General features: G+C 33.6%; 1 long non-coding RNA gene across 9 annotated transcripts in view; it reads left to right on the forward strand.

Moving 5' to 3' along the window:
* Window positions 1-9927, forward strand: part of LOC149132688 (uncharacterized) — a 962641-nt gene that overhangs the window by 663255 nt on the left and 289459 nt on the right. For all 9 annotated transcript variants that reach the window (XR_016244382.1, XR_016244384.1, XR_016244389.1 and 6 more), the window contains one exon: window positions 7288-7381. This is a non-coding gene — a long non-coding RNA (uncharacterized LOC149132688). The remainder of the gene's footprint in view (window positions 1-7287; window positions 7382-9927) is intronic.

The raw sequence follows: 9927 nt of genomic DNA on the forward strand, positions 1-9927 counted from the left end.
TATTTTAAATTAATGAAGATGATAGAAGTAATAAATTATATAAACTTACTACTGAAATCATTATCTTTGTTTCAAGTTATAATTAATGTTGATTTACATCATTTATCTTGTTTTCAACTATGTTGTTTCTCCTTTTCTTCGAATAATGAGAAAACCAAAAATAAAACCAACAACATCAAAACAACAATAATTAGTATTTCTTAAATAAGTATGAAGTCTTAGAATTGTAGGTGAGAAAATTTGAGAAATGTTTGCCTTTCAAAAGTGCATTACTTATGTTAGTCAGAAAGGTTAGGAAGCTTTATGAAAATATGGTTTGTAAAATTAAATAAACTTGATCAAGAACATAAACACAATACATGTATTTGATAGTTTATACTGTAATTTCTTGGATGTTATGTTTCTCAATCATATTTCAGTTTAGTTGTACAGCAGTAGATTGGCAGAATAGTTAACGCACAGACAAAATGCCTTATGATATTTAGTTGCAGTTCTTCATAGTCTGTGTTCAAATCCCAGTAAGATCCAACTTTACTGATCATCCTTCCAGGGTTGATAAAATAAAGAACCTATCAAATATTCCTTAGTATTAAATCAATCGACTCCTCTTTCTGAATATGTGCCATTGTGCTTCTGTTGGGAATCACTATTTTTAGTTCTTCTTTATATATATATATATATATATATATATATATATATATATATATATATATATATATATATATATATATATATATATCATGGGTACTGGAATGGTTATAGGCACATATGGAATAGGTGCAGGCATAGCTGTGTGGTTAAGAAGTTCATTTCTTAACCATGTGGTTCACTTCGCAGCCACATGATCTCAGATTTAGTGTCAGTGCATGGCATCTTGGGCTAGTATCTTCTACTATAGCTTTGAATAAAACTGATTGACAAAAACTGCCCAAGTATGTTACACACATACACATGCAGACGCATGCTTACACACACATACACATGCTTACACACACATACAGATGCACACACATATGCAGAGACATACACTTACACACACACATACACACAGAGACTCACACACAGACGTACATATGTGTATAAACACACACACACACACATATATGCACACACACACACACACACACATATATATATATATATATATATATATATATACACACACACACATGTATATATTGGGTCATCCCATAAATAATGCAGTTCTTTCAGTTGCATGAACTAAAAGTTGGAGGAGGATGGGATAAACTACCTGCATCAACTTGCTATAAATGCAGGTAGTAATTTTATCTTGTACTTATTCTTAGTGCAAGTTTTAAAGAGTGCAGTTCGATTTTAGCAGCTTTTTTTTCAAAGCTATAATGGAAGTGACAAAGGAGCATATTCAGCCTGTTTTGCTTTATGAGATCAATAAAGACAACAACAGAATGGAAACTGAGGAATATTAATGCAGTATATGGAGATCAGACAATAATCATAAGCCAGTGTCAATGGTGGTTCCAGAAATTCTGAGCCAGATACTACAGAATAGAAGATAAGCCTTGTTCTGGAAGATCTGTAGGGTTCAACAAGGATGTCCTGCAAACCCTGGTGACTCAAAGTCCCAGCTTAACTGTTGAGGAACTAGCAGAGAAGCTTGGATTTGGTTATTCAATCATTCATTGACACCTGTGTACCATTGGAAAAGTCAGCAAATTGGGTCAATGGGTTCCTCACAAACTTTCCAAGTCTAAGCGCATGCAACAAATTAAGATGTGACCTTTTTGTGACCGAATAGTGACTGGTGATGAGAAATGGATTTTCTATAACAATGTCAAGTCCTTAAGACAGTGGGTAAAGGAAAGGAAAAACAGTGGTATCCCAGGTTAAAGTAAGTCTTCACACATGTAAGGTGTTGTTATCTGTTTGGTGAGATATGAAAGGTTTAGTCCATTTTGAACTTTTAAACCCAAACCAAAATATAACAAAAGAGATCTACTGTGAGCGGCTCGAGTAGTCTGCACTAGAAGGAAAAATAACCATCTTTGGTTTCAAGATGCAAGGTGTTCTTCGATCAGGATAATGCTTAGTCACATACAGTGAGGATGACACTTCAAAGGCTGGAGCAGTTTGAATGGGAAGCGATGCTCCACCCACCATATTCGTTGGACATTGACTCATCTGATTATCATTTATTCTACAGTCTTTAAAATCATTTGAACACAAGAAACAAAAGTTCTGTAGATGAGATTAGAACAGTACTGGAGGAGTATTTTTCATCAAGGACAAGTGAATTTTGGAAGAGGGGCCTTGCAAGTCCATCAGACAGATGGAAGACCATTGTAGAAAATGAAGAATATATTTTAGATTAAAAAATAACTTTGCTTATCTTAATTTTGGAAAATAAAAGAAAACTGCATTATTTATGGGATGACACAATATATATATGCACACACATACATGTGTGTGTGTATATATATATATATATATATATATATATATTGCAGAAGGCACCAGGCTACAGTTCCTTGCAGTGATTGAACCTGAAACCACATGGTTTGGAAACATATTTCTTAAACACATACCCATGCCTGCATCTGAGTGTGTGTGTGTATGTGTGTGAGTTTTACATTTTGGGTGTCTGGAGGGAGGGCAGTACCCTTGGCTTTGCTGGTCTTCTGAGGTTCATGAGAGTGTTACTTCTAATGTTCCTCTTGAATCTTTGCAAGTCAATATCCATAGGAAAGGCATGAGTAGAGAGAGAGAGAGAGAGAAAGATCCAAAGATATGACATTTTTGGAAGAAAGGACTGAGTGCAATGATTAGTACTGGGCTAGAGGTGGTTGCACAAAACAAGTGTGATGAGAGGAAGAGAAATGAATGGGATATGAAAGCTTGAGGGCAGGTAATATAAGCCTGGCCAGATCTGAGAAGCAGATACCATTACAGTTGGAAAGACTGAGAGAGAAGTCTGCACATATGTGGATCAGGGGCTGGAACATGTCTATCAGTGATTTATGCCAGTCAGAGAAGTGGTGTAGTTTTAGATACAATGTCAGATATGTATGCATCAGCAGCTCTGTTCTAGATATGATAACAATACTCCATTGTGAGCATTACCTGGATTTTGTAGAATGTCAATAATTGTTAGAGAATGAAGTGTCTTCTGGTCTGAAGAGGAGGCTAGTCAGTTGTTAAGATGCAGTTGTAGGTATTTTAAAGATGTATTTTTCTAAGGAAAGATTCTCTGTGATAATGACGCCCCATGTTTGGAGCAGCTGTGAGGGCTCCAATGCCTGTTGATCTTGATTAAGGGGTTGTAGTATGATAATGTTATGTTTTGAAATGGGTAGTATTTGTTTTCTTGCTGTTGGAAGAGATACAGTTAGCATAGTCTTATTAGAGGATGCTTTCAGGTCTTTATTTATGGAAATGGTGTAAGGTTGGCATCCAGTGACTTGATTGTGAGTGGCTGGTATATAGTCAAAGAAGATTATGGAAATATGAAGCATAATATCGTGCGTATAAGAGTGGACATTGTTGAGCATGACAGAAAATGGATCATTGATGCATAGAAGGAGGTGGGGGTACAGAACCAAACTCTAGAATGAGCTCCATCAATAGACACTGTGATTGTGCAATATTATGGCTATTGACTCAAGCATTTCGTGAAGTCCATTCTTTCACCCAAAGTCCACATGACCATGTTAAATCAGGCAGCATATTAAGTCTATATTGCACATCAAGAAGAATGTGGCCTCCAACAGGCTTCCACAAAGTTTCTATTACAAAATTTTACTCACAAAACTTTGGATGCTAAAAGACACTATAGAACCAAACCTCAGATTACACATAGGGTTATATGCACACACACTTGCATGCGCCCGTGTGTGTTTATATATATAAGATAATGAACTTTACCACCTTATTGTTAAATATATTTTTTAATTGTCAATTATTAACTTTCTCTTTAAAAAATTAATGTCACTTTATATTTCTTTCTACTCATAATAAATTCTGCATCTTATCTTCAATAATTATATTATTCTGATGCTATAAATAATCTCTTGTTTATATCAAATTCTGATCTTTAAACAAAAATATATGACCATATAAATGAAATACTAATCGAACTAGAATTGGTTCAATTAGTGTTTGATTTTGAAAATTATTGGTCTATCAAATTTAAATTGATACCAGTTATTCAACATTATTTTATAGTGTAACCTTGATAGAGCAATTCAGAAAGTTTGTTTTGTTAATGGATTATCTTAAAATGCTCAGTAGTTGAATATTTTAGATTATTTATTGTTTGGAAGAAGTGTGTGTCAGTAAGTTTTGAGATAAAATAAAGACCAATATTTTGGATGGGAATTTTGTTTGGAGGAGGAGGGGAATAAGTTGAACAATTGCTTGCTGTTCTATTGAGCTTACATCATAAGTTCACATTCTGTTACAAACATTAGGCTGTCCCCTATGGCAAAGCATACTACTTTTATTAATTAATTATGATGCAAAACATATCTTCATTGTGTAATTGCAGAAACAATTCAATTAATGCTATTATGAAAAATAAAGTTATTTAACAAAACATAAATGATTAATAGATATTATTTAATCTTGTTTCCATTTGAGACTATTTGTTTTGTACTATATTTTATTGAGAAAGATTTTGTTTGGAATTTTATTAATAGATTCAGAATTATATATTTACTATATCACTGTAGTCTTTAATAAATATTCTGTTGTTTTAGAGTAAATTTCTTATAATTCAATGTGCAAAGCTATGGTAGGAACTGTCTGGAGAGTTGATAGGACTAGAATGGAAATACGGATATAGGGAGGTTGTTGGCTGTATCTGAACTTGGGAAAAATATCTTTTAAGATAGCTGGGTAGTATCTGAGGTAATTTGACTGCTGTTTGAAACAATTGCACAGAGACTTTCCTGTTTGGCTCATATCCTATCTGTCAGTTATAATATGTGCTGGAGTTTAACTAATTATTCAAAAGATGGAACTGCAACTCTTTCTACACACAAGAACCCTAGTTTATCACAGAATATCCAGGGGAAGGTTTGTACTGCAAAGCTAGGATATGGAAAGTTGATAGGAGAAGAATGGAAACATGGATGTAAAGAAGCTGTTGACTGCATCTATTAGGTTGTCAAGAAAGTTCTTGCGGAAATTTTAATTTTGGTTTTAAATGATGTATTTTCAATTTAATTTTCGGTAAATTACTTTGACTTTATATATCAATTTAAAGCCCAGTTTTTGCTCTATCTAATCGTGTTACTCCTTTCCTTTTGGAATAATTAGGCCATTTTTCCGGAATGTTGAATACAACATGGACAAAAAGGAAATTTGCACGATTTTCTTATTCCAGTTCAAGCTAGGCTGCAAAGCTGCTGAAACAGCTCGCAATATCAATGATGCCTTTGGCCCAGGAACCACTAATGAACGAACAGCACAATGGTGTTTCAAGAAATTTGGTAGCGGGGATGAGAGTCTTGATAAGCGGGGATGATAAGCATAGTGGTCAGACATCGGATGTTGAGCTAAAAGCCTTAGTGGAAGCCGATCCATGCACAACTGTTCGAGAGCTTGCTTCTGAATTAGACGTAACGTATACAACAATTTCCAACCACTTGAAAGAGATTGGAAAAACAAAAGTACTTGAGAAATGGGTACTGCATGAATTTAATGACAACAAAAAAAAAACGTTGTTTTCAAGTGTTGTCTTCCCTTCTTTTACGCAACAAGTATGACCCGTTTCTCAACTGGATTGTGACTTACGATGAAAAGTGGATTCTTTTCGACAACTGGAGACGCTCAGCTCAGTAGTTGGACGCTGACGAAAGTTTTGTTTGAGCCGAGATATGTGCATCTGAATTTAAAGGTTAAAAACTGCAAGAACTTTCCTGCCAACCTAATAATTTTAGTAAGATCTTTTTCTGTAAATAGCTGTATATCATTTCTCTTCTTATATAGCTCCAGAGCAGATTCGATTGAGCAGGCCTTTGATTAAAGTGCTTCAGCCAATTCATGTAGGTGCAGATATAGTCATATAGTTAAGAAGTTTATTCTTTGACCATAGGGTTCTGGATTCAATTTCTCTGCATTGACTAATGTCTTGTGAATAGAATTTGGCAAATGGAAACTGTGTTGAAGTTCATTATGTGTTTGTATAATTTAAAAAATATTTTTGTATGACTTAATCAGGAAGGGCCAAGTCACATGCTTATAACCTTTTCTCAGGTTGAAATCTTCTCTTGATTGCCAAGTAGTCAAAGGAGGATTTGAAAGGCTGTGATATATTATAACTAGATGGGGTAAGTTATTGAGTATTTAGTGTTTTTTCCCAGTGACAGAATACAAAACATCAACTCTCTAGCTTGTATGATGACAGCTTAATGAATCAGTCAGAGTTGGCTTTCATTTTGAACAGATAATAGCTGAGTGATTCAATCTAATCTGAGGTTTCATTTAAATTTTAATTCCTCATATCTGTCTCCATAGTGTTTAAAATTATTTTATGTTGAGAAAAAAATAAATCCTTTGACCAGTATGTTAAAATTTCAGTGGAAGATTTTTCTCCATAAAAGTTATAGGATATTTATTTATGCAGGTGCTATATACAAGAATATCTATTTATGTAAGGTCAAAATGGTGAATTGTCAGTGTCTTTAGAGTATTTAGACTGACTTGAAATATTTCTTCTGCTCGTTGTGCTCCAAGTTCAAATCCTGCCAAAATCAAGTTTGCATTTCAATCTTTTTACAGTTGGTAAAAAAGTATCAACCAATAGCAGTGAATCGACAGAAGTATTGGAACATCAGAAAAGATACTTTATAATATGTGTTCCAGCCTTTTATTCTGATAGTCCTCTCTGCAATATCCTGTGACAAGCTGTATCAACCATAGTCATTCCCTTTGAAAATTTTGGTGGTGTAGAGAGATAAGGATTCCACATAGGAGCAACTACCACTCTTCCACAAAACCCATTGCCTAGGCCTGTGCATACAATTGTAGATTGTAGGTCCATGCTGACCAACATAGACCACTGCATAAGAAGTTTACTTAGCAACCATATGGTTCTATATTTAATCCCACTGCATGGTGTCTTGATCAAATACTGTCTTGCATAACACAAGGTTGATCAAGGCCGTGTGAGTGGAATTTGGCAGGTGGAATTTGGCAGGTGGAAACTCTGCAGAGGTACATTCGTCATATGTCTATTTTCTTTCTCTCTCTCTCTCTATATATATATATAAATATTTATTTATTTATTTATTTATTCATTTTTTGTAGCTTAGTGAGGAGAAACAGTGATGCCCATGACTTCTCTCTGTGCTTCTATCTGTGGGAAGAAGGAAAGGACAAAGGAAGGAAGGAAGGAAAGCAGGTAGGGTTTTTTTTTTTAGACTAGAAACTTGACCTGAAAGCTTGTAATAGAGAGGATTTTGATAATATCACTCAAGTGCCTGATGGTAGTGGTAAACCTGGCAATGGATTAATTCTTCTAGACACAATCTTGGTATATACTGGCATAAACAAGTTGGTTGAGTTGCATTCCTGTGCTTCAAAAGATAACTTAGCCATTCAATAAATTGGAATCAATGAAATCACAACCAAACTGAAATAAATATTTGGGTTGATATGATGATTGACTAAAAACACCATTTATGAGCTTCAGTATGGCCACAGTCCAATAAATGAATAAAAGATTACCCATACCTTTAGTGTTTCAGAACAAAAATAGTTAAGGTTTTTTTCTGTTTTATACAAAACAAAATAAAAACAAGAAAAAGAAAAAAGAGATGCTACCGCTAATAAATAATGTGCTTCTATTCAAAATTTTTGAATACCACTGGTGTAGGTAAATGGAAATCAAATGAATGATTCTTGTATAAAATCACAATTTGCCAAGACACAGTTATAAATATGATGATTCTTTAGAATATTTTTAATAGAAGTTTAAAAAAAAAACACTTACATATGTTGTAATGTCTGAAAATAAAATATGGAGAGAATGGACTATTTTCTATGCATAGATATTAGTAAAAGTAGGGGAGCAATGCTACACTTTAAACAATGTCTTTCTTAAATTCTTTGGTCAGTATAGAAGATCATAATTGAATTTGTATTATTTATTAAAATCCATTTTCAATTCAAACAAAATTGATTAAATTAATCAGCAAGCTTCACTTGCAACTTTGACCCTTGTTCCTTTAGTTTTATTTTATAATTTTCTATCTTTAAATTTCTATAGATTCTTTCCTAATATACTAAATCATACATTTTTTTTCTCATAAGAAATATTAAATTGAATTATACATTTAATTCTCTCTAATTCTAAATAAAACACTTCCTTTCTGTTGCTCCTCATAATCATTTACTCTATATATGTTTAACTTTCTTACATTTGTCATAATTGTAACTGTAGAAACGAGGAAGATTTAAAATATTTTTCAAGTAACTGTTTAAACATTCTATTGTCATCTAAAATGTACTGAATGAGAATTCAACTCTAAGATCTAGGTCATATTTTTCTCGTAGATACAGCTATTTAAACTGTTTATTAAAATGATTGGTAACCAAATACTGCATAACCAAATGTAGCACTTTCTAAGCAGCTATATGACAGTTTTTATATGGTTTCTTTCTCTTCTTTTCCTAACTTTTATTACTTTTTCCTTTTCTTTGTTCATTGGATATATAAGCTTCAGTTTAACTTTACATCTTTTCCACATTGATGTTATTTCCTACCATAGAAACCATTATGCTTGTTTCTTTCATTTGCTCTGTGCAACAGAATTCCAATCCTATCTATGAATTCCCAATTCCTACAAACTGCAGCTTCTGACAGATAAACTTTCAGGATATCATAAAACTGCTAATCTCTCATGCTTGCTGTCTTCCAGTTTTCCCTAGAAACTCACTCAATTATAAGCATGGCTATCTTTCATGTGTTGTATCAGAAAAACAATCTCTGAAATTTATCATCATGAAATACAATGGATGTGAGGAAAAACTATTCGCTATGATTTCATGTGATACTGTGAAAATATGTTCATGATTTACTATCAACATAATTCTTTCTGAATAGAAAACAAGATAGTTTCCTTAGAATTATCACTGTGGATAATGCAAAAACCAAATCTAATATTAGTATCATCTATTAGATATAGTAATGACAGATTTCAGGACAAAATATATGCAAACTGAAAAGAGACCACAACATTAATGCATTCAATAGAAATAGTATGGTTAACTATTGATATTGTTTACTAGATATAACTAGTCTAGTTTGAATGTTTGTGTAAATGTACATAAACACACACTCACACACACATACATACGAACATGGATGCACATACATATATGCATACATACATTCACACATAAATACACATTCTCTCCCTCTCTTTCTCTCTCTCCCTCACATGCACACATATACACTCATACACTGAAAGTGGTGAATTGGCGTGGGGGATAAGATACCTTGGAACTTTTGTTCCGGTTCTTTGTTCTGCTTTCAAATTCTAAGAAGGTCGACTTTGATTTTCTACTTTCCTGGGTTGATAAAGAGCTAATCAAGTACTGCCATTTATATTTCACACACACTCCCTCCTCTCTCTCCCTCTCTCCTCCCTCTCTCACCCTCTCTCTCTTCCCTCTCTCAATCTACTACATCACATTGTGAAAAATTATGTAGTGTCTCTTTCTTCAGAAAAAAGCAAGGTCTGCATAAGACAGTTGCAACCTCTTCTCATAGAGAAACATATATGTTCCTGGAACTATCCAAGGATGGGACAGAGTACAGTATGATATGGAACAAATAAAAAAAATATGGCATATTTAGGTATGGCTGAATGATTATGGAGTTTGCTTTGCAATCATGAGGTTCTAGATTTAACACACCACATGGCTTCTTTGACAAGTGTCTTT

The sequence above is a fragment of the Octopus bimaculoides genome, chromosome 14 (assembly GCF_046866305.1).
Source record: "Octopus bimaculoides isolate indiv1 chromosome 14, ASM4686630v1, whole genome shotgun sequence".
Lineage (NCBI taxonomy): Eukaryota > Metazoa > Mollusca > Cephalopoda > Octopoda > Octopodidae > Octopus > Octopus bimaculoides.